We start from the raw sequence: 25,650 nt of genomic DNA on the forward strand, positions 1-25,650 counted from the left end.
CATTGTTCCTTCTCTGACCCCTCCCCCACACACATGCCACAATGCACCAAAGAGGGCTGCCTCACCACCCCATGAATACCTAAGTCCATGCCCCCTTGCAACATAACAGGTGCACTGAAACAAAGAAATATGCCCCAAAATGAAAGAACACATCAAAACTCCAGAAAGACAGCTAAGGGACGAGGAGATAGCCAACTTATCTGATGCAGAGTTCAAAAAACTGGTAATCAGGGTGCTCACAGAACTGATTGAACTTGGTTGCAAAATGAAGGAACAAATGAAGGCTACCCAAAGTGACATAAAGCAAAATATACAGGGAACCAACACTGAAGAGAAGGAAACCAGGACTCAAATCGATGATTTGGAGAAGAAGGAAGAAATATACATCCAACTGGAACAGAATGAAGAAACAAGAATTCAATAAAATGAGGGGAGGCTTAGGAACGTGTGGGACAACTTTAAATGCTCTAATATCAGAATCATAGGGGTGCCAGAAGAAGAACAAGAGCAAGAAGTTGGAAACTTATTTAAACAAATAATGAAGGAAAACGTCCCCATCCTGGCAAAGGAAATAGACTTCCAGAAAGTCCAGGAAGCCCAGAGATTCCCAAAGAAATTGGACCCAAAGAGGAACACACCAAGGCACATCATCATTAAGTTACTCAAGATTAAAGATAAAGAGAGAATCCTAAAAGAATCAAGAGGAAAGGAGAGAGTTACCTATAAGGGGGTGCCTATAAGACCATCAGGTGACTTCTTGAAAGAAACCTTGCAGGCAAGAAGGGGCTGAAAAGAAGTATTTTAAATCATAAAAGGCAAGGACTTACATCCAAGATTACTGTATCCAGCAAAGCTCTCATTTAGAATGGAAGGACAGATAAAGTGTTTCCCAAATAAGGTCAAGTTAAAGGAGTTCATCATCACCAAGCCCTTATATGAAGTGTTAAAGGGAATTAACTAAGGAATAGAAGAAGATCAAAAACTATGAACAGTAAAATGGCAACAAACTCATAACTATCAACAACAGAACCTAAAAAAAAAAAAAAAAAAGCAAACAACTAGAACAGGAACAGAATCAGAGAAATGGAGATCATATGAAGGTTTTTCAGTGGGGAGCTAGAGGGGAAGAGTGGGGGGAAAGGTACAGGGAATAAGAAGCATAATTGGTAGGCATAAAATAGATGGGGAGAGGTTAAGAATGGTGTGAGAAATAGAGAAGTCAAAGACCTCATATTAACAACCCATGGACATGAACTAAGGGGATGGGGAATGCTGGAGGGTTGGGGGTGCAAAGCAAAGTGGGGATAAAGGGAAAAATTGGGAAAATTATAATAGCATAATCAATAAAATATACTTAAAAGTTGTGACTAGAGTACACACTTGTAAAAATGCCAACCAATACAATAAAATATGTTAAGTAAAAAATAAAAATCTCTCCCATAATCTCACCCCCAAGAAAGATACTAGGAACCATCTGGAATGAATCTTTATAGGGGTTTAAATGGCCTACGTGGATGAATGTTTTTAAACATAAATGGAATCAGATATGCTTATTGTTTGGTTTTTATGATTTCTTTTTAAAAATATATTTATTGATTATGCTATTACAGTTGTCCCATTTCCCCCCCTTCACTCCACTCCATCCTGCCCATCCCCTCCCTCCCACATTCCCCCCCCATAGTTCATGTCCATGCGTCATACATATAAGTTCTTTGGCTTCTACATTTCCTATACTATTCTTACCCTCCTCCTGTCTATTTTCTACCTATCATTTATGCTACTTATTCTCTGTACCTTTACCCCCTCTCTCCCCCTCCCACTCCCCTGTTGATAACCCTCCATATGATCTCCATTTCTGTGGTTCTGTTCCTGTTCTAGTTGTTTTTTTAGTTTGCTTTTATTTTTGTTTTAGGTGTGGTTGTTAATAACTGTGAGTTTGCTGTCATTTTTACTGTTCATATTTTTTATCTTCTTTTTCTTAGATAAATCCCTTTAACATTTCATAGAATAAGGGCTTGGTGATGATGAACTTCTTTAACTTGACCTTATCTGAGAAGCACTTTATCTGCCCTTCCATTCTAAATGAAAGCTTTGCTGGATAGAGTAATCTTGGATGTAGGTCCTTGCCTTTCATGACTTGGAATACTTCTTGCCAGCCCCTTCTTGCTTGTAAGGTCTCTTTTGAGAAATCCACATACAGTCTTATGGGAACTCCTTTGTAGGTAACTGTGTTCTTTGCTCTTGCTGCTTCTAAGATTCTTTCCTTCTGTGTAATCTTAGGTAATGTAATTATGATGTGCCTTGGTGTGTTCCTCCTTGGGTCCAGTTTCTTTGGGACTCTCTGAGCTTCCTGGACTTCCTGGAAGTCTATTTCCTTTGCCAGATTAGGGAAGTTCTCCTTCCTTATTTGTTCAAATAAGTTTTCAATTTTTTGTTTGTCCTCTTCTCCCTCTGGCACCCCTATAATTCGGATGTTGGAACATTTCAAGATGTCCTACAGGTTCCTAAGCCTCTCCTCATTTTTCTGAAATCTTGTTTCTTCATTCTTTTCTGGTTGGATGTTGCTTTCTTCCTTCTGGTCTGCACCATTGATTTGAGTCCCAGTTTCCTTCTCATCACTATTGGTTCCCTGTACATTTTCCTTTGTTTCTCTTAGCATAGGCTTCATTTTTTCATCTACTTTTCGAACAAATTCAACCAATTCTGTGAGTGTCTTAATAACCAGTGTTTTGAACTGTGCATCCGATAGGTTGGCTATCTCTTCCTCGCTTAGTTGTATTTTTTCTGGGGCTTTGAAGTGTTCTGTCATTTGGGCCTTTTTTTTTTTTTTTTTTTTGGCTTGGTGCTTCTGTTACTTAAAGGGGCGGAGCCTTAGGTGTTCCCTGGGGCAGGGTAAGGTTGGTTGCTGCGCTGTGATGTTGTACGTGGGGGAGGGGTCAAGAGGGAGCAATGGCGCCCGCTTCATTCTCCACAGGACTTCATCACTCCCTCCCCTACCCACAATCAAGCTGGGCCCCTCTGGTGCTGGCTCCGAAGTGGGTGGGCTTGTGCACACTCTAGGCCCCTGTGGGTCTCTCCAACGACCTCTCCTTTGAGGCTAGGAGTCTCTCCTGCTGCCTCCCCAACCCCCATGGGCGCTTTCAATCAGAGGTCTGAGGCTTTATTTTCCCGCGCTGGAGCCCTGGGTTACGTGGTCTGCTTCGCTACCCTCTGTTCATCCCAGTTTATCTGTGAGTGAGTGTGGGGCCGTGGGGTGCTATCCGCCACTCTGCCTGCCCCATCTCCGCCACTCTGAGTCCGGCCCTCTCAGTTTCTCTGTGCACGAATATGGGGCTGCAGGGTCTGCTAGTGGTCAGACTGCCTGCCCCTTTAGTCCCACACTCTGCCAGTCTCGGTCCCGCCAGGGCCACGCGAGTCCTCTCCACCCCGGTGCCCATCTCCGCCCCTCCTACCGGTCTGGATGAATGTTTCTTCTTTATCTCCTTGGTTGTGGGACTTCCGTGCAGTTCGATTTTCCTGTGAGTTCTGGTTGGTTTTGTTTTTAAATGTTGTCCTTCTTTTGGTTGTGCAAGGAGGTGCAGTGTGTCTACCTACACCTCCATCTTGGTTCACCATTCAGTTTTTATGATTTCTTAATAATATGAAATACATCCTAGATGTCTTCCCATAAAAGTACATATTAGATCTATAACATAGTTTCCTTTCCTCTTTGTTTAAATTTACTTTTGGTCAAGTCTTTTTTTTGTATCATATTCTCAAATTTTATTTTAGAATATTAATGGTTTTATTTTTGTGTATGGCGTAAGTTGGCGATTGAGTTTCACTTTTTGCATGTAGCTGTCCAGATCTCCCAACATCATCTGTTGAAGAGGCTGTTTTTGCTCCATTTTATGCTCCTGCCTCTTTTGTCAAATATTAATTGACCATAAAGACTTGAATTTATTTCTGGGCTCTCTGTTCTGTTCCATTGGTCTATGTGCCTGTTTTTATGCCAGTACCAGGCTGTTTTGATTACAGTGGCCTTGTAATACAGTTTGATATCAGGTATTGTGATCCCTCCTGCTTTGTTCTTTTTTCTCAAAATTACTGCAGCTATTCGGGGTTGTTTATGGTTCCATATGAATTTCTGAAATGTTTGTTCTATATCTGTGAAATATGTCATGGGTATTCTAATAGGGATTGCATTGAATGTATAAGAGTGGATCAAAAAACTATGGTATATTTACACAATGGAATTCTATGCAGCAGAGAGAAAGAAGGAGCTTATACCCTTTGCAACAGCATGCATGGAACTGGAGAGCATTATGCTAAGTGAAATAAGCCAGTCCTTGAGGGACAAATACCATATGACCTCACCTTTAACTGGAACATAATCAACAGAAGAAAAAAGCAAAAAATATAACCAGAGACATTGAAGGTAAGAACAATCTAACAATGGGTAAGGGGGAGTGGCGAGGAGACAGTGAGGAGAGGGGATTACAGGAACTACTATAAAGGACACATGGATAAAATCAAGGGGGATGGTGGAGGTGGGAGAGGGAGGTGGGTTCAGCTGGGGTAGGGCAGAGGGATGGGGAGAGAAGGCACACAACTCTAATTGAATAACAATAAAAATTAAAAAAACAAAAAAACAAAAAATAATATTAATGGTTTAAGAAAAATAATTATTACAATTAAACTTTATAAATATTTATTTTTGTTAGTAGTTTATGAAAATTACTGTTAAGAAACATGTACTATTAATGTTAGACATTTTGACTCCCTTTTAGTTATAAATATTTAATTTGAATACTGAAAGTTATTCATTAAATTTGAAAATAAGGTGTATATAATAAATGAGAAAACTAAGTTCTGCACATTTTCCAATTGCTTATTATGCACAGAGTTAATACTGCCACTATATGTGGCATCTGCAGATGCCAAATACATCAGTGGAAGATTGGGAAAACTTGTAAAATAAATTATAATTGCAGGTAAAATTAAACTTGGAAGTAGAATCATTAATATGTTGAATATGCATCTGGTTACAATCCTTTGAACCATTTAAGAACATTTCTATCCTAACTCATGAGCTTTTTACATGTAATTGCTAAGCCTCCTCTGTCTGAACGAATGTTGGGAACCGCCCTGCCTGGTTTCAGAGGCTGTAACCCCTCATGGTTAAGGCTGAGTCAGAGTTGGGACCATAAGCCACTAAGGAGACAAAGCTTATCTCCCTGGCAGGGGTGCCGTCTCTGCCCACTTCACCCTGCTTGGCCCTGAGCTTGGCCAGTTAGCCAATGATGGGTAAGAATCCTCAAGGGAGGATCAACCTAAGACAGGCTCTGGTCACAGAAGAGGCCCGCAGGGAAGGACTCGGGGGGCTGTGGAAAAAGGGGGTGATGGATCCTCGCCCCTCGGCTTTGAAATAGCCTGAGTCCTCATTCTGTCTGCAAGAAGTCTCCTAATCTCTTGGCTGCCTTACTTCCCTTGCCTGACTTAAGCCTGAAGCAATAACAGAGGGCAGTGCAGTCCTGGGCTGGGAGGGGCGGATCCCCTGGGGAATCAGGCCTAACAAAAATACATACATTCCTGTGTATGTATTTTTAATACATACTTAATACCTACTTTAATACCTACTTAATTTGTACCCTCAGTTTAAGAGTAAGGGTCCAGACCTGAGATGAGTCTGGCGCCTAAAGTTTTATGGCCCTCTAACTAATTGGCTGTAACTCAGAATAAGCCCTCAGAGTTCTCTGTAAATCATGTGTTGTTTAACCCTTACTGGCTGACAATGATTGATGAGCTTTATCTGCATTCCTATGCGAATGAACCTAATAAAAGCCCCTGGAGAGAGAGGCTCTGGGCCCTTCTCCCCTTGAGAGAAACGGCCACCTTTCCTCCCCAAGCAGATCATGTCTTGGTAGTCTTTTTCTTCGTCCGTGGCAGAACCGGGGGGCTGCGTTAAAGCCCCCCAACAAACGAAGACCATATGTGAAGTTTAGGCTTATCCCCAAGGGGTATTTTTGTCAATTCTTAACTGTCAGGATGATGGTCTGGTCAGAAGTTGCCTCTCTTCCTAATAACATATATCTTCCCTAACAATTTAGATTTTTGGATCAGATCTCACATCCTCCTCAAACAATGAGCCATTTGCTTGTGTAGTGTACAAAATCCACTACCAGAACTTAGCACTCGCTTCTTTGGAATGAGTGAACAGCCTCTTTATATGCTAAAAAGTTTGTGGTTTATCTTATTTCATTTATAATTTTATCTTCTCGCTGCCCTGGATTAGTTTGAAGCCAGTCCCAGGCATCGCATTATTTCATCCATAAATATTTCATCATGCAACTCTAAAATATAAGGGTTTTAAATAAAACACAACCACAATACCATCATCCTACTTAAAAATTAACAATAACTCCGGACACTTCCGGGATGATGGTTGCACATTGGTCAGATCTGGCACATGTGTTGCCGAGAGGGCTTTGTAGTGTCTGACAGGATAAGTGACCTCTTCTTTGATGAGTACTCAAAGACAGTTACTCTTTTTTCACCATGAGTGTCATCACCCCAGAGGTCAAGAGTCATGGGATGAAGTTTGCTAAGGAGCAGCTGCTAAAGCATGGATGGACTCAAGGCAAAGGCTTGGGCCAGAAGGAGAATGGCATCACCCAGGTGCTCAGGATAAGGCTAAAGCAGGACACTCATGGATTGGGACATGACCCTGCCAAGGAGTTCACAAACTACTGGTGGAATGAGCTCTTCAACAAAACTGCAGCCAGCTTGGTAGTTGAAACTAGACAGTATGGAGTACAGACAAAGCACCTTTCTAAGAAGACCACCCATCATAATCACCCCAAGCCCAACTTACTGTATCAAAAGTTTCTGAAGATGGCCACACTAACTTCAGGTGGGGAGAAGCCAGACAAGGACTTGGAAAGCTGCAGTGATGGCAACAACCAGGGGCCTCCCAAAATGTGAGACTTTGTTTTAGTCCTGAGGTCAGAAAAGTGCCAGGTCCTGAACAGGAACTCAGTTTTGAAAGAATGTTTTAGGGGTAGGAGAGGTCAAGCTTATCTACCGGATGTTTGTAATTCCTGACTTCTCCCCCGATCCTCCAACAGCTTGACTGATGAGATGTTGCTCCAAACCTGTGAGGGGTGAAGAGCACACAAGGCTGCCCATCTTGGGATTACAATGAAGGCTAAGCTTATTCAGTTGGAAGCCCAGGGGTAGGCCTTCCTGGATCATCTCAAAGGCCAGCATCCTGGGATCCCTCAACTGCAAGCCTCTCAAAAAAAAGGAAAAAGAAAAGGAAGCAGAAAGAGGAGGAAGAGGCTACAGCAATTGAAAGGAATGCAGAAAAGGAATACCCAGAACACACCGACCATAGTATCAGGAAAAGCAAGAAGATGAAAAGACAACATCAAGAAGTAAGGGTCACAGATGAGAGAGAGGGAATAATTGTTGGGGAAGAATCCACAGGAACAAAAGATCTTGGGAAACTGAAGAGCAGAGAACAAACTAATCAGTGCTCCATGAAAAGGAAGAAAAAAGAAGAGGCAGCACCAGGAAGAGAAGCTGAGGACCTTAGATAAAGGAGGAGGTAAAGAGGTTCTATGTAGTTGTCAGAACAGAGGTAAAGAGCTGAGCACACACTGCTCCATGCAGCAGAAGCAGGGGGAAGCAGCATGAAGAGGAAGAACATAGAGGATAAAGAAGTTGAGGCTGCTGTAGATAGTGGGGCCTGGGAAGCAGAAAGCAGAGCATGTAGTGATAAGAAAAGTAAAAGCAAGAAAAGACAGCAGCATCAAGAGGAAGATGTCTTGGCTATAAGGAATGAACATGAGGGAATGGCACTAGGGAGAGCTCAAGCAGCAGAGGGAAGAGGAGGAGGCAGCAGCAAGCAGAGGAGAAAAGATCCAGAGTCAGCGCTGACCAGAGAGCAAAAAAAAAGAAGAAAGAAAGAAAGAGAAAGAAAGAAAGGAAGGAAGGAAGGAAGGAAGGAAGGAAGGAAGGAAGGAAGGAAGGAAGAAAGGAAGAAAGGAAGAAAGGAAGAAAGGAAGAAAGGAAGAAAGGAAGAAAGGAAGAAAGGAAGAAAGAAAGGAAAAGAAAGAAAGAAAGAAAGAAAAGAAAGAAAAGAACAAGAGAGACTGAAGGTCAGGTCAGGGTGGGGCTCAATCGATTTCTTTTCAGGAGTTGTTGAAGCCTCGGAAACCTGAGCTGATGCAGGTCTCCTGAACCCTCCCAGTGAGGAGTCCTTACCAGGAGAAAACAGCTCTGTAATACCTGCCTGCTGAGAGGACAGTGGTATCACCATACTTTAGTTGAGGGAGTGGGCATCTTCTCCTTTGCAGCTTCTGACCCAGAGATCATGAACTCAAGGGCCAGTAGGAGCCAGATAGCCAAGGGACAGGGAGTGCTGAGGGCTGTGGTAACAGGAATGCAGATACCCTTTTGAATGGGTGTTCTTGCTAAAAGAAGCTGGAAATGTAGACTTATGTGGTATGTCTTGTTTTGTTTTTAAATATTATGAAGCTAACTAGGTCTATGAGCTGGTTTCTAACACTATGGCAAATGATTCAATAAATGTCAGCTTGGGCTTCTGCCCTAAATATTAAAAATAATTCCTTCATATCAGCAATTATCCAGACAGTATGTGAATTACCTTGATTGTCTCATAAATTTTAAGTTTGTTTGAATTGGGGTTCAAACAAGACCCATGTATTAACATTGGCTATTGTGTCTCTTAAGCCTTCCAGGTAAGTCAATTTTGATGAAGTAGGCAATTAGACAGACATGAGCAGAGTAGGAACTATAGGCCAGATACACAAGGTCACCAGGACAGAAAGCCCTGGGGAGCCTAGCAACAAGCAAAACTGGGAACAGAAGTATTACAGTGTGGAACCTCACTTCCCAGGACAACCTTTCCTCCCCTAGCATATCACTGGTCATGTGATTTACACCTCTTGACCTTTCATATTGCTGGTCATTCCTCCCCTGGCATATCTCTAGTTATGTGTTTTAGACACCGTTAGAGAAGGAACAAGGGGACCAGAGAAGAACCTCATATGACTGCCATACAAGCCTTTGAACAATGACGCCCTTAAACATTAAGCCCCCAGGACAATGAGGTTCAGACCCGCATCGAATCATCTTAGGAACATAGCTTCTAGTCTGTTAATTACAAAGACAGAATTTTAATCAAACTAGAAATGACATTTAAGCTTCAGTTATGTTTCAGCTCCAGATCCAGTAAAGCAGCAAAACCAGAAAGGGATGACATGGCTGATATCAGGACCAGCTGTGATGACTAATGACCAACTACCCCAGCACCAACCAATCAGTAGAGACCGTGACCCTGAGAAGACACACCTGGAAAGCTGAGGCCTACCCTAAAATCCATACTTTTAGAGAAGCAGATAAAAATCCTCAAGGATTCAGTTCTCTCTCTCTCTCTCAGGCCTGCAACTACCCACTCCCTTCCTTCCTCAGGCATGCTCTCTTCTATCTCTTTTTCACTTTCTCAGTGTTTCTCAGTATCTTTCACTCTCTGTTCATCTCCCTCCCTCTTTCCATTTTTTTTATTGTTGCTCAAGTAGAGTTGTCTCCATTTACCTCCCAACCACTCCCCCCAGCCTCACCCATCCCCACCTCTCACCCTTGATCCTAGCCCCCTTTGGCTTTGTTAATGTGTCCTTTAAACATGTTCCTTGATAACCCCTCCCTTTTTTTCTCACATAATCCCACTCCTCATCCACCCTGGTCACCATCACTTTGTTCTTTATTTCCCTGTCTCTGGTTCTATTTTGCTAATTTGTTTGTTTTCTTGATTAAGTTCCACTTATAGGTGAGATCATATGGTATTTGACTTTCACCACCTGTCTTATTTCACGCAGCATGATGCTCTCCAGTTCCATCCATGCAGTCTTTTTCTTGATGAGTCTGCTTAAAGGTTTCTCAATTTTGTTTATGTTTTCAAAGAACCAATTCCTGCAGTTTTTGATCTTTCAAATTGTTATTTTAGAGATCAAAGGAGGAATGTCGAAGATGGCGGCAAGATAGGTGGGAGCGGAGTCCACTTCCCCTCAACGCAAGTGAAATACCTGCCTGATCTGAGGAGCAGAGCGAAGAGCCAACAGCATTCCAGCATATATGAAGATCAGAGACCAAAGATAGAGGACATTGAAAGATCTGACGGTAAGAAGAGTGCTTAAGGACAATAAGGTCCCCGGGACCCGCACAGGGACCAGGGTGGCTAAAGCCCCGGCCTGGGCACCTGAAGCCCCAGCCGGGGCGCAGGGGCTGCTGCAGGATTCTTGGGAGAGAGCCAGGCTGAGCTGTGAGCAGCCAGGTACTGGCTTGGACCAGGGGGGCTTGAATAGGAAGAATTTCTCAAAAAGAAAAAGAAAATAGAGGCACTCAGGGGCTAGTTAGAGAACTCTCCGCAGCAGTCACAGCCTCTGGCGCCCCTCCCCCCTCAGCCCCTGGACGGTGAATGCATGATAAACATCACCGGAGCTCACCTGAAGCCCGGTTGCGCGCACACAGATTGGCAGACTGGGGGCCCACACCTGAAACCTCAGGTGCGTGTGCATCTGGAGCAGAGGCTAGCCGCCCCACCCCAAAACAGCTGACCCGAGCACAGCTTGACTCAGTCCAAAAGTGGCCCCGCCCATGTGCGCAACCCAGGCCCAAAGCAGCAGATTGGTTGATCAATGGCCTGGATGCCTGCGAGGGACCACACCTACAACCCCTACCTAACGCCTGCGCACAGAGCCCTGCAGGGCCTACTGGCTCTCTAGGACGAAGGCAAAACACCCAGCAGAGGGGAGCTGCAGGGTTATGGGAGACTGCATTCCCCAAAAAGACTCGACCCAGTAGGGGGCTGAACTACCCCGTAGGAGCACCGAGAGCCCCTAGCATCTAAGACAGCAAAGAGCAAGAAGGTGGGGTGTGAGTTGCCCCTAATTGGTAAAACTCAAGGACAGCACAACTGGTGAACTAAAGGCCTAGTAGGGAGCAGAAGGGCCCTGAGGAACTGGACTGGAGGCTGAACAACAGCGAAGAGTGTGGCCCAGGAAGGGAGAAAAGTGAAACCAATCCTTCCAACCACCCCCACCCATTCCACAGACAGGAAGACCAGCAGAACTAACCTGACCAGTTTAAAGCCAGCAGAAGACCTTCTTTTTTTTTTCCTTTCCTCCTTTCCCTGTGAATTCCTTCTTCCTTTCTTTTTTTTATTCCTTCTTCCTCCCATCCTTTACCTTTTTTAGGTCTTCTTCCTGCCTTCTTTTATTTATTCCTTTGTTTTAATTTTTGTTAAAACTCCTTCTTATCTTGCCTCTAATCTTTCTTTATTCCCTCTTCCTCCCTTCCTTTCCTTTCCTATTCCCTTTTTCCCTCCTTCCCTTCTTTTTTTTTCTTCCCCCCTTTCTCTTTTTCCCACAGGTGAGACAACAAAACCTGGAGTGCTGAAAAGACCAGAGTTAGACCGTGTTACACCCATATACATCAGCTCAAGACCAGTGAGCACAGGAGATTAAGGAGACAGCACCACTGAATCCCATTGGCATTCTACCATAGAAGTTCATACCATAAACCCAGGGAGTCAGAATAGATCAATTTAAGAAGCACAGGCTAGCAAGAAGAGTCTCATAAACACTGGAAAGACAAAGAAACAATTCCCAAATGAAAGGAAAGGAGGAAGCCTCAGAAAGAATGCTAACTGAAAAAGAGGCAAGTCAACTATCAGGTACTGAGTTCAAAGCAATGGTTATTGTTGAGAGCTAGACAATTATAAGCATTGCTAAGCAGAAAACCTCTTGAAGGTCACTAGAATAGATAAGGAAGAGAAACAAATCATCATCCGAAATAAGCTTATCAACAGGAGACAGACAGATAGTTCCTCCTGAACCCAGAGCAAAACTCCTCCAGAGCTCAGAGCTATGCAGAAATAACAGCAACTCCCGCTTTTGTAACTTGCTTGCTTGCTTCTCACTGTATAAAAGAGCTAGCCTGTGAGCGCTAGGCGCGGCTCTCATCTGCAGCTCTTCAGAGCACCGTGTCTCCGGGACACATCGAGAGTCCGCCCCTGCGCAGGTTAAAAGAGTTGGCCATTAAAGTAACATCTCTGAAAACGTCCTGAAAGTCTCCGAACATCTGTTTCTTGCGTCAGTGGGTGCAACAGTTATCAGGAAGCTCACTGAGCTCCTGAGTTCAAAGAGAACTACCAGAAACTACAGGGAAACTACAATGAACTCACTACAAACTATATCAACATGAAAAAGGAAACAGAAACTATCAACAAGGACCAAGAGGAAATGAAGAATACAATATCTGAATTAAAGAAAACAGTAGAAGGAATGAAAAGCAGACTTGATGAAGCAGAGGATCGGATCATCGAGCTGGAGAACAAAGTAGAAAAAAACACCCAGAAAGAGCAAGAAAAGGAAAAGAGGCTCAGAAAGAATGAAGAGGTATTAAGGGAAATGCAGGAAAACATGAAATGTAACAATATCTGTATAATAGGAATACCAGAAGGAGAAGAAGAAGAGCAAGGGATAGAAAACCTGTTTGAAAAAGTAATGATGGAAAATTTCCCTAATGTGATGAGAGAAAAAGTCACCCAAATCCAGGAAACACAGAGAGTCCCAAACAGGGAAACACAGAGGGTCCCCAAAGAGGAACCCAAAGAGGCCCACTGCAAGAGACATCATAATTAAAATGGCAAAATTCCAAGACAAAGAGAGAATCTTAAAGGCAGCAAGGGAGAAACAGGAAGTAACATACAAGGGAGCCCCAAAAATGTAAGTAGTTGACTTCTCAATGGAAATGCCCCAAGCCAGAACACAATGGCAAAACAATATTCCAAGTAAGGAGAACAAGAGGCCTGGAACCAAGTCTACTTTACCCAGCAAAGCTCTCAATCAAGACACAAGGCCAAATAAGGAGCTTCCCAGACAAAAGAAGGGTGAAACAATACACCTCCCCCAAACCAGCTCTGCAAGAGATGCTAAAGGGACTGCTTTAAGGAAAGGAAGGAAAAGAGAAAGAGAGGGGAATACAGGTAGAAAAAAATGGAAAAGAATAACTACCTATCAATAATAACCTTAAACATAAACGGATTCAATGCTCCAATCAAAAGACAAGAATAGCTGAATGGATAAGAAAACATGACCCACACATATGCTGCATACAAGAGACCCACCTCAGGACAAAAGACCTACACAGAATGAAAGTGAAAGGCTGCAAACAAATTTTCCAAGCAAATGGACAAGAAAAAAAAAAAAGCCGGGGTAGCAATACTCATATAAGACAAAATAGACATCAAAAAAAGGGCCATAAAGAGAGACCCAGATGGTCACGTCATAATACTCAAAGGAAGAATCCACCAAGAAGACATAAACATTGTAAATATATATGCACCCAACATAGGAGCACCCAAATACATTAAGATAATCTTGGAGGACAACAAGAAAGATATTGACAGCAACACAATTATAGTAGGGGACGTTAACACCCCACTATCAAAAATGGACAGGTCTTCCAGACAAAATATCAACAAGGATATTGTGTCACATAACAATACCCTAGATGAAAAGCACTTAACTGATTTCTTTACAGCTTTTCATCCCAAAGAAGCAAAATACACATTCTTTTCAAGTATACATGGAACATTTTCAAAGATAGACCACATGATAGAACACAAAACAAGCCTCAACAAATTCAAGAAAATCAAAATCATATCAACCATTTTCTCTGACAACAAGGGACTGAAACTAGAAACCAACCCCAAAGGAAAAAACCCCAAACACTCAAAATCATGGAGACTGAATAGCACGCTATTAAACAATGAATGGGTCAAGAAGAATACTAGGGAAGAAGTCAAAAAGTTTCTGGAAACAAATGAAAATGAACTCACAACAACCCAAAACCTATGGGACACAGCAAAGGCAGTCCTGAGAGGGAAGTTCATAGCAATACAGGCCTACCTTAAAAAGATAGAAACATTTCAAACAAACAACCTAACCCTATGCCTACAAGAACTGGAGGAACAACAACAAAGACAGCCCAGAGCAAGTAGAAGGAAGGAAATAACCAAGATCAGAGCAGAGTTAAAGGACATAGAAACTAAAAGCACAATTCTAAGGATCAATGAATCCAGGAGCTGGTTCTTGGAAAAGATAAACAAAATCGACAAGCCTTTAAGTAGGCTCATCAAGAAAAAAAGAGAGAGGAACCAAATAAACACAATTGGAAATGAAAGAGGAGAGATTACAACTGATACCACAGAAATACAAAGGATTGTAGGAAATTACTACGAAGAACTGTATGGAATTTCTATGCCAAGAAATTTGAAAACCTAGGTGAAATGGACACATTTCTAGAAAAATATAATCTTCCATAACTGAATGAAGAAGAAGCAGAAACCCTGAACAGACCAATAACAGCAGATGAAATTGAAGCAGTCATCAAAAAACTCCCAACACACAAAAGCCCTGGACCAGATGGTTTCACAGGAGAATTCTACAAAGCATTTAAGGAAGAGCTAACCCCTATCATTCACAGACTATTCAAAAACATCCAAACTGATGGAAGACTCCCAAACTCTTCTTATGAAGCCAGCATCATCCTAATCCCAAAACCAGATAAAGACACAAAAAAGAAAGAAAACTTCAGGCCAATATCGCCGATGAACATAGATGCTAAGTACTCAGAAAACTACACAACATTGAAGAAAGAAATTAAGGAAGACACAAACAAATGGAAGCATGAACCATGCTCATGGATTGGAAGAATTGACATCATCAAAATGGCCATACTACCCAAAGTGATTAAAGATTCAAAGCAATCCCTATTGAACTACCCATAACATATTTCACAGATATAGAAGAAACATTTCAGGAATTTATATGGAATGATAAATGACCCCAAATAGCTGCAGCAATTTTGAGAAAGAAGAACAAAGCAGGAGGGATCACAATACCTGATATCAAACTGTATTACAAGGCCACTGTAATCAAAACAGCCTGGTACTGGCATAAAAACAGGCACACAGACCCATGGAACACAACAGAGAGCCCAGAAATAAACCCAAGTCTCTATGATCCATTAATATTTGACAAAGAAGGCAGGAGCCTAAAATGGAGCAAAAATAGCCTCTTCAACAAATGGTGTTGGCAAAAAATGAAACTCGATCACCAACTTACCTATTACACAAAAATAAATTCAAGGTGGATAAAAGACTTAAATATAATTCATAACACCATAAAAGTCCTAGAGCAAACCTTTGGCAGGAAAATCCCAGACATTCCATGCAACAACATCCTCACAGATACGTCCCCTAAAGCAAGGACATGAAGGAAAGAATAAACAAATGGGACCTCATCAAAATAAAAAGCTTCTGCATGGCTAAAGAAAACACCATTAAAATAAAAAGAGATGCAACAGTATGGGAAAACGTATTTGTTAATGATACCTCAGACAAGGGCCTGATCTCCAAAATATATAAAGAACTCACACGACTGCACTCCAGAATGACAAACAACCCAATTAAAAAATCGGCAAAGGACTTGAACAGACAGTTCTCCAAGGAAGACTTACAGACAGCCCAGAGACATATGAAAAGATGTTCAGCATCACTAGCCATCAGAGAGATGCAAATTAAAACCACAATGAGGTACCATCTCACACCAGTCAGAGTGACCAACATAAACAAATCCACAAATAAATGTTGGAGAGAATGCAGAGAAAAGGGAACCCTAGTGCACTGTTGGTGGGAATGCAGAGTGGTGAGGTCATTGTGGAAAACAGTATGGAATTTCCTCAGAAAACCAAAAATGGAACTGTCTTTTGACCCCTCAAATCCACTGCTGGGATTATACCCTAAGAACCCTGAAACACCAATCGAAAAGAACCTGTGCACCCCAATGTTCATAGCAGCACAATTTACAATAGCCAAGTACTGGAAGCAACCTAAGTGCCCATCAGCAAATGAGTGGATCCAAAAACTATGGTATATTTACACAATGGAATTCTATGCAGCAGAGAGAAAGAAAGAGCTTATGCCCTTTGCAACAGCATGGATGGAACTGGAGAGCATTATGCTAAGTAAAATAAGCCAGGCAGTGAGGGACTAATACCATATGATCTCACCTTTAACTGTAACATAGTCAACAGAAGAAAAAACCTAACGAATATATATATAATATATATCCAGAGACATTGTAGTTAAGAACAATCTAACAATAACCAGAGGGGAGTGGTGATGGGACAGTGTGTAGAGGGGATTACAGCAACTAATATAAAGGACACATGGACAAAATCAAGGGGGAGGGTGGTGGCAGGGGAGGGAGGTGGGTTTGGCTGATTTAGAGTGGAGGGATGGGGAGAAAAGGCAGATAATTGTAATTGAATAATGATAAGAATTTAATTTTTTTTAAAAAAATGTATGTGTCACTGTTCATTTTCGTTTCCTCACCACCTAGAACAGTGCCTGACCCAGATTTTGATCTCAACAAATGTTTGTTGAAATCTTCAATGATCAAGTTACCTAATTTCATTCTCCATAAGCTCTGTGGTCAATTTCAGTGATTCTGAACCATGACCAAGCATTAAAATCTCTTAAGGAGGTTTAAAAAAATACTGGTACTGGAAACCACACCTAACAGGGTCATATTTCTTTGACCTGGTGTGGGGTGATTCTGAGCATTTTTAAAGCCCCCAGGTGATCTTGATGTTTAGCCACCTATGCTGAAATCCACACGTAAATTTTGTAACCAGCTTGACAGAAGGAAGGCTGACAGGATAGGGGTTATCAGTGTCTGTCAGAATTGCCATTTTATGCAAACTCATACCTGCAGAAAGCCTGGCCACTTTTAGGACTTCTGGGGCTAAACTGAGTTGGGGCAGCAAACTTTGTGGCACTTGAGGAGTGAAGTCGTGGTCCAAAGGGCAACTTCTTGCTTCCCTTTGTGATCAGAGCAGGACCAACAGGCAGCTGGCTGTTCTAAAGAAATTCAGAGGCAGAAATGACATCCCTTCCTGGACACATGAGGCCACAATGGCCTCAGCAGCAATGTTCTGAGTTCTGGGTTCTGGAGGACTGGATGGCCTGGAGAAAAATGTGCCATTGTGAAGTAAGAGAGAGTCCTGCCCTACCTTTGCTGGGAGGAGCATGGTCATGGAGTTGGCAGGGAGTTGGAGATCTCCTAGAAGTCAGAAACAAAACAAACTATGGGACTCTAGGGGACATGGAAGATTCCTGAACTTGGTGCCTAAATATTGAAAACTGAATCCCAAGCTCTGTCTTTAACCAGCTATGTGGCCTTGGGTGTGTCACTGGGTATTCTGAGGCTTAGTCCCTTCTCCAATAAAATTACATACAACTCACAGGGGTGTTGTAAATGTTAAAGAGGGAATGTGGAAAGTGAGCAGCATGGTACCTAGAAGGCAGAAGCCCTGCCCAGGCCTCCCCTCCTGGTACCCTTCAGGTCTGACCAGCCACACTGGCTTTCTTGATGTTCTGTAATGGGGAGAACCTCCCCCAACCCCAGAAATTGGGAAGGGTTTGGAAAGTGCCAAACCACCACATGTCACCTGACAACCAGGGCAACATACACTGGCAACGCAGGAAGTTCTGGGGGCAGAAGAAGCCTTTAAAAGGGAGAGCACACAGAAACACCACCCTTTAGGATTTACAAACATTCCCAGCCACTGGGAACTGGAGTTGCTGGGCCCCAGGCCTTAAGGATCCTGTGATCCAGGAACATTCCCAGGTCCCCTCCCTGAGAACTCCAGACTCTGCCTGGATACAGCAGGCACTCAGCCAGTAAGAGAAAAGGAGAGGATGCTCTGTTACTGAACCCAAACAGTAAGAGGGGGAGGTACTATCATCTGCTGCCTACCAAGACAGAGTTCAGTGGAAAGGCTCTTTATTTAACAATTATAACAAAGGCAAAGGAGGAAAAAAACAAAAATAGCTATTTAAATATTTGAAACAATCATATATTTGAAATAATGGCTAGTTTCTGCCTCAAAACCCAATTCCTCTAAGACACCCAAAGAAAAGTCGCCCTGTCACTCCCTGCCAGCTCAGTTCAAGGTTGCATCAGGAACCTCTTCTCCCACCCCAAAGTATCTTAATCACAGGTGGCTTAGCTAGTCTCCAGTCACTGTCTACCTTCAGGCATCTTTCAGAGTCTCTGCATCCAGGCCTTCTACCCATAGTATTCTTTCCTCTTCTTACTGCTGCTCACAGAACCACACTGGCAACTGTTGGCAGACCTGTTCATGACTGTCAACATGCCCTCTGCTGGGAGAGGGGTGTGGGGCCTGTGGCCATTGACAGGTTCATGCAGGGGTGAGTGTGGCATGGGCTCTACCCCTGACAGGCCTACACTGGCAACTATTGACAGGCTTATGTGGGTAAGGGGCCAGCTGCTGACAGGTACGTTCTGCATTGTAATGGATTATAGATTTTGAGGTGTGAGACCTACCATTAACAGGCCCAAGGCTCATCTCCTCCCCTCCTGTCCCTAATGTCCTGAGCCCAGGAATTCCAGCCAACTGGGAAGGAGGGAGATCAAAAGGAGCCACATTTCCACATGATGCTGCTTCTATTTTTTTTAATGAATCTCCCTCCCAGAATCCCTTGCATGTCCCAGTGCATTTCACCCTGGTTGCCAGGGCAAAACATGCAAGCATCACTCAACCCCTCTCCCATTTCCAGGGGTGGGGACCCTCATTAAAACTCTCTCCTTTTAACACTCTGGATACTTGTAATCTTACAAGGGCATATGAACGAAGGTCTTGTTCTTCTGTAAATACTTCCTTCTGGCCAAGGATGTAGTCTGACCTATAGCCTGGTCCAGAGGTCCCTAACAAAGGGGGTTCAGGAGTGGAGGAGAGTCTTCATGAGAGGGAGAAGAACACTGCAATGTCCATTTCAGTTGGTTTTCCCTTGAAAGTGGCATGTGCAATGTCCAAAGGATTGCATTGATGGAAAGACTGGCAACCTGGTTTTGCTCTGGAGGTGATAAATTTGGCAGAGGGTTAGAGGCACAGTCAAAACCACAACAACTAAATAACAAAGGCAGGGACTGTTACATTTTCTCCCTTTCAACAATTCTGGATCTTTTCTGTCCAAACCTTTAAGGGAGAGAAGAAAATCAGTTTCAAAAGAAAGCCAAAATGTCACCCCATACTTCACTACCTGAACCACCTAGTCCAGCCAAACTGTTGAGTCTTAGGAAGAATGAAGTGGGTAGGCTTCTCAGCTGGGGAGGATATTCATCTTCAAGGCCTTTGCTGGAAAGGTATTAAGAAATGACGTGTAAAATAGTTCAACTTCAAAGTGAAAACAAACTTTGAGGACAGTTAGATGCACTAAAGCCCAATTTTTACAACTATCACCAGGCCTTATATCTTTTGTTACTTTACTTTCCAATGTAACATGAAGTTTTAACCTTTAGAAACCTCAATTTATTTTCAAAACAAAACAGCAGAAGGAAATAAGGAAGGACTAGAACTAGGTTTAGAACCTTGTCTCTCAAAAATGATAGGCTACCTCATAATTCACCAATCAACCATCTAGTCCAGCCAAACAATTGAGTCTTAGGAGGTGGTAATGCAGGTGGGCTTCTCAAGTGGGCAACATTTTCAGCTGCAAGACATTTGCTGGAATGATGTCAAGCAGTAACAATTTGACAAATCCTTCATATAAACTAAAATGTTTTAGTAAATCCTTCATAGAAACTAAAATGTTTTAGTTTCTATGAAGTTCAACTTCTAACTGAAAACAAACTTTGAGGACAGTAACCTGTACTAAAGTCCACTATTCATAATTATCTCTATGCCATATATCTTTGTTACTCTACTTTTCAACTTAATGTGAAGTTTTAACCTTTAGAAACCTCAATTTTTAAGATGGCAGCAAGATAGGTGGGAGAAGAGTCCACTTCCCCCTGCACACAGGTGAAACACCTAGCTGACCTACTGAGGAACAAAGTGAACAGCCAGTGGTACCCCAGCATTTATGAAGACAGGAGAACAAAAAGTATACAGGACACTGAAAAAAAAAGATGGTAGGGGATTGCTTCAGGACAATAGGGTCCCTGGGACCAGTGCAGGGACCAGGGTGACTGTAGCCCCAGGCCCGGTGCTTGCTGGGCCTGCCCCAGGAGTTCTGGGAGAGAGCTGGGTTAACGGCTCCCTCCCCTGCCAAACAAGGTTTGAGCAGCACCGAGAGAGACCTGGTTGCTTGAAGTCGCAGGGAGGGGAATAAAGTATGAAGTGGCAAACCCATGGAAACCATGTGGGCAGGCCGGGGAGAGTTGAGAATTAGGCTGTGTCGGGCCCTGACCTGGACAGTCCCCGGTCTAGCTGGAGAGGTGGGCTGTATGAGAGGACAGGCTCTTCCTTGTATGGAGCAGCCGGATTGAGCAGGAGGAATTTCACAAAAAGAAAAAGTGAAAAAAAAGAAACACTCAGGGGCAGTCTGGGGAATTCTGCAGCAGCAGCAGCTCCAGCCTCCTCTCCACCCAGCTGCCTGGTGCCCCCGCGGGGGTGGGCACCAGGGCCACATCCCAGGCCCTAGGGAGTGTGCGCACCTTGGAGAGCCCCCAGGCACACATCCAAGGCACCAGGGAGAGTACACAACTCGGAGGGACCTGAGACCACATCCAAGGCACCAGGAAGAATGTGAAGGCCCCACCAGCACACCCATAGCCCTGAGGAGGGTGCACGCCTGAACCTGTGAGACCTGGGGCCTCTAGAGAGGTGGGCTGGAGGCTGGCCCAGTGCTGGTCAGGGACAGAGAAGAGCTGGGCTAGGCCCCCTGAGCCTGCTGCAGCCAAAAAGACCAGCTAAACTGGCTTGGCCAGTTTCAACCCAGCAGGAGGCTTTTTTTTTCACTGTCTCAGCTGTTGTGATGCCGCCTCTTTGAGTACCACTCTAGTCTTTTCACAGTTCCAGGTTTTATTGTCTTACTTGTGGGAATTAAAAAAAAAAGATGAAGATGGGGAGAAAAGGCATATAACAGTAATTGAATAACAATAAAAATTTTAAAAAACTAAAGAGAAAGATGAAGAAGAAGGAAGGAAGAAGGGATATAAATGGAACGAAAGAAGGAATGGAACAAGAAAGAAGGAAGGAGAGGAAGAAGATGTTAAAAGAAAAATAATAATAATAAAGAATTCTTGATTATTAAAAATAATAAAGAATTACTTTAATAATAATAAAGTAATTAAGGAATTACTTTAATAATAATAAAGTAATTAAGGAATTACTTTAATAATAAAGAATTCTTTATTATTAAAAATAATAAAGAATTACTTTAATAATAATAAAGTAATTAAGGAATTACTTTAATAATAAAGAATTCTTTATTATTAAAAATAATAAAGAATTACTTTAATAATAATAATAAAGTAATTAAGGAATTACTTTAATAATAAAGAATTCTTTATTATTAAAAATAATAAAGAATTACTTTAATAATAATAAAGTAATTAAAGAATTACTTTAATAATAAAGAATTCTTGATTATTAAAAATAATAAAGAATTACTTTAATAATAATAAAGTAATTAAAGAATTACTTTAATAATAAAGAATTCTTTATTATTATTATTTTTCTTTTAACATCTTCTTCCTCTCCTTCCTTCTTTCTTGTTCCATTCCTTCTTTCGTTCCATTTATATCCCTTCTTCCTTCCTTCTTCTTCATCTTTCTCTTTAATTTTTTAAAATTTTTATTGTTATTCAATTACTGTTATATGCCTTTTCTCCCCATCTTCATCTTTTTTTTTTAATTCCCACAAGTAAGACAATAAAACCTGGAACTGTGAAAAGACTAGAGTGGTACTCAAAGAGGCGGCATCACAACAGCTGAGACAGTGAAACAAATTTCACTTTGCTACTCCAAAGAACTTGCAAGTTATTGTTTATTTGATTAATTATTATTTTTTCATTCTTACATCACTCATTTTATTAGTATTTTTGTATCTCTCTTCTTTCTGTTTAAACTTCTTTGCTTGACTGGTTAATTTGCATTGTTTGACTAGTTTCCCCTTGTTCTCTCTTTCACAGTGTATTGTTCATTAACTGTCTTTCACTTCACTTGGGTTCTGTTAGCACACTAATCTAGGACCTATACTCCCTATTCTAGTTATCCAGATCACATAGATTCTGTCATATGATTGTTGCTCCATTACTACTGTAAATAACAGCTGTTCCATACATTTGTAAATACTACACAGAACCCCTCCCAGATCTCAGCCACTTCACTGTTTCCTGAACTTTATTACTGGTGTGCTTAACTCTATTCTCTAGCACATTACCTCTATTTTCTACACTTTACTCTCAGTTTTCCTCATAATCTGACCTCCCAGAAGCTCACTGTTTTGGGGATCTGAATCACAATCCTTGCCCCCCCGCAACTACAGTCTTATCATCTTTCCACGCTTTCTAAAAAGTGGCTAGGTGGGTGAAGTATCATGGTTAACACTATACATATCGAAAGGATCTCCTATCTCTTCTCTAAAGGCTGGCAATTTAAATATCATAGAATACACTCCTGCTGTCTTAAACCATTTAGCCTTCCCCCTCCAACCTATCACAAAAAAGAGTACATAGAATCTGTGAACACCAGGATACATCCTGGAAGAGGAAACCCACCAACAAAGGAACCACCAACAGATAAGAACAGAAGAAGGTGAAGGAGGGAGTGGAAATCACACTAACTCAACCCAGGACCTATCTGGAAATAGGACTAAATAGTGGACAAATTACTCACAACAAACAACTGAACATGAGCAAGAGAAAAGCCTCAAGACATTGTACACATGGAAGAACAAGCTCCAATACAACCTGCCCACACCTGCATAATAGGAAACAAGAGGTGGGGGACAGATTGACCCTCAGTTAACCAGCTACTGGGAAGGACCCACCAAAGAAAGACCCAACAAAAAACAAAACACAACACATGCACAGAGCCAACATAAACCACAACCCAAGATCAGTAAGCTCAGGAATCAAGAAGACTGTATCACTGAATCTCACAGGAATTCTACCACAGAAGTTTACACCATGAATCCAGGGAATCAGAGCAGAGCAACGTAAGAAGCAGAGGCTAACAGGAAGAGTCTCACAAACAATGGGAAGAAAAATAAATACTCCCCAAATGAAAGGAAAGGAGGAAGTCTCAGAAACAATGCTAAATGAAAAAGAGGCAAATAAACTATCAGATATTAAGATCAAAGCATTGGTTATCAGGAAGCAGAATGAGCTCACTGAGAATTACCGGAAACTACAGGGAAACTACAATGAACTCACTGAAAATTATATCAACACAAAAAAAGGTTATAGAAACTATCAACAAGGGCCAAGAGGAAATGAAGAATACAATTTCTGAACTGAAGAACACAGTAGAAGGAATGAAAAGCAGACTTGATGAAGCAGAGGATCGGATTAGCAAACTGGAGTACAAGGTAGGAAAAAAACACCCAGAAAGAGCAAGAAAAGGAAAAGAGGCTCAGAAAGAATGAAGAGGGATTAAGGGAAATGCAGGACAAGATGAAATGTAACAATATCCATATAATAGGGATACCAGAAGGAGAAGAAGAAGAGCAAGGGATTGAAAACCTGTTTCAAAAGGTAATGATGGAAAACTTCCCTAATTTGGTGAGAGAAAAAGTCACACAAGTCCAGGAAACAAAGAGTAAAAATCAAGAGGAACTCAAAGTGTCCAACTTCAAGACACATCGTAATTAAAATGGCAAAATTCCAAGAGAAAGAGAGAATCTTAAAGGCAGCAAGAGAGAAACAGGAAGTAACATACAAGGGACCCCCAATAATGTTAGTAGTTGACTTCTCAATGGAAATGCTCCAAGCCAGAACACAATGGCAAAACAATATTCCAAGTAATGAGAACAAAAGACCTGGAACCAAGTCTACTTTACCCAGCAAGGCTCTCAATCAAACAGATGGCCAAATAAGGAGCTTCCCAGACAAAAAAAAGTCAGAAAGAATACACCTCCTCCAAACCAGCTCTGCAAGAGATGTTAAATGGACTGCTTTAAGGAAAGGAAAGAAAACAGAGAGGGGGTAACACAGCTATGAAAAAATGGCAATGGATAAGTACCTATCACAAATCACCTTTAATGTAAATGGATTAAATGCTCCAATCAAAAGACATAGAATAGCTGAATGGTTAAGAAAACATGACCCACACATATGCTGCCTACAAGAGACCCACCTCAGCCCAAAAGACCTACACAAACTGAAAGTGAGGGGCTGGAAACAAATTTTCCAAGCAAATGGACAAGAAAAAAAAAGCCGGGGTAGCAATACTCATATCAGACAAAATAGACATCAAAAAAAAAGGGCCACAAAGAGAGACCCAGATGGCCACTTCATAGTACTCAAAGGACGAATCCATCAAGAAAACATAAGCATTGTAGGTATGTATGCACCCAACACAGTAGTACCCAAATACATGAAGAAAACCTTTGAGGACTTCAATAAAGATACTGACAGCAACACAATTATAGTAGGAGATTTTAACACCCCACTGTCAAAGATGGACACATCTTCCAAACAAAATATGAAAAAATATATTGTGGCATTGAACAACACCCTAGATGAAATGGACTTAAATGATATATATAGAGAGAGACTTTCATCCCAAAGAAGCAAAATACACATTCTTTTCAAATACACTGGAACAATTTCAAAGATAGACCACACGATTGGATACAAAACAAGCCTCAACAATTTCAAGTAAATTGAAATCATATCAAGCATTTTCTCTGACCACAAGGGACTCAAACAGGACACAAATCTCAAGGAAAAAACCCCAAAACAATCAAATACATGGAGATTGAATAGCATGCTATTAAACAATGAATGGGTCAAGAATGAGATTAGGTAAGAAATCAAAAAGTTTCTGGAAACAAATGAAAATGAACTCACAGCAATCTAAAACCTATGGGACACAGCAAAGGCAGTCCTGGGAGGAAAATTCATAGTGATAAGGGCCTAACTAAAAAAGACAGAAATATTTCAAATAAACAACCTAACTCTACACCTACAAGAACTCAAAGAACAAAAACAAAGACTACTCAGAGCAAGTATAAAGAAGTAAGGAGGCAGAATGAGAGTAGAATTAAGTGACATAGACACTAAAAGCACAATTCTAAGATCAATGCACCCAGGAGCTGGTTCTTTGAAAAGGTAAGCAAAATTGAGAAGTCTTTAAGCAGGCTCATCAAGAAAAACAGAGAGAGGACCCAAATAAACACAATTGGAAATGAAAGAGGACAGACTACAACTGATACCACAGACATACAAAGGGTTGTAAGAAATTACTTAAACAACTATATGACAAGAAATGTGAACACCTAGATGAAATGGACAAATTTCTAGAAAAATATAACATTCCAAAACTCAATGAAGAAGAAGCAGAAAGCCTGACCAAACCAATAACACCTGATGAAATTGAACCAGTAATCAAGATCTTCCAACACACAAAAGCCCTGGACTAGATGGTTTCACAGGAGAATTCTACAGAGCATTTAAGGGAGAGCTAACCCCCATCCTCCACAGATTATTTTGAAAAATTCAAGAAGATGGAAAACTCCCAAACTCATTTTATGAAGCCAACATCA

General features: G+C 41.7%; 1 protein-coding gene and 1 pseudogene across 1 annotated transcript in view; one reads left to right on the top strand and one right to left on the bottom strand.

Annotated features, from left to right (window-relative positions):
- Positions 1 to 25,650, bottom strand: part of PDILT (protein disulfide isomerase like, testis expressed) — a 117,563-nt gene that overhangs the window by 72,404 nt on the left and 19,509 nt on the right. The window lies entirely within an intron of this gene.
- The window catches only part of LOC112304670 (G patch domain-containing protein 4-like), a 29,125-nt pseudogene continuing 10,012 nt past the window's right edge, over positions 6,538 to 25,650 (top strand).

The sequence above is a fragment of the Desmodus rotundus genome, chromosome 1 (assembly GCF_022682495.2).
Source record: "Desmodus rotundus isolate HL8 chromosome 1, HLdesRot8A.1, whole genome shotgun sequence".
Taxonomy (NCBI): Eukaryota; Metazoa; Chordata; class Mammalia; order Chiroptera; family Phyllostomidae; genus Desmodus; species Desmodus rotundus.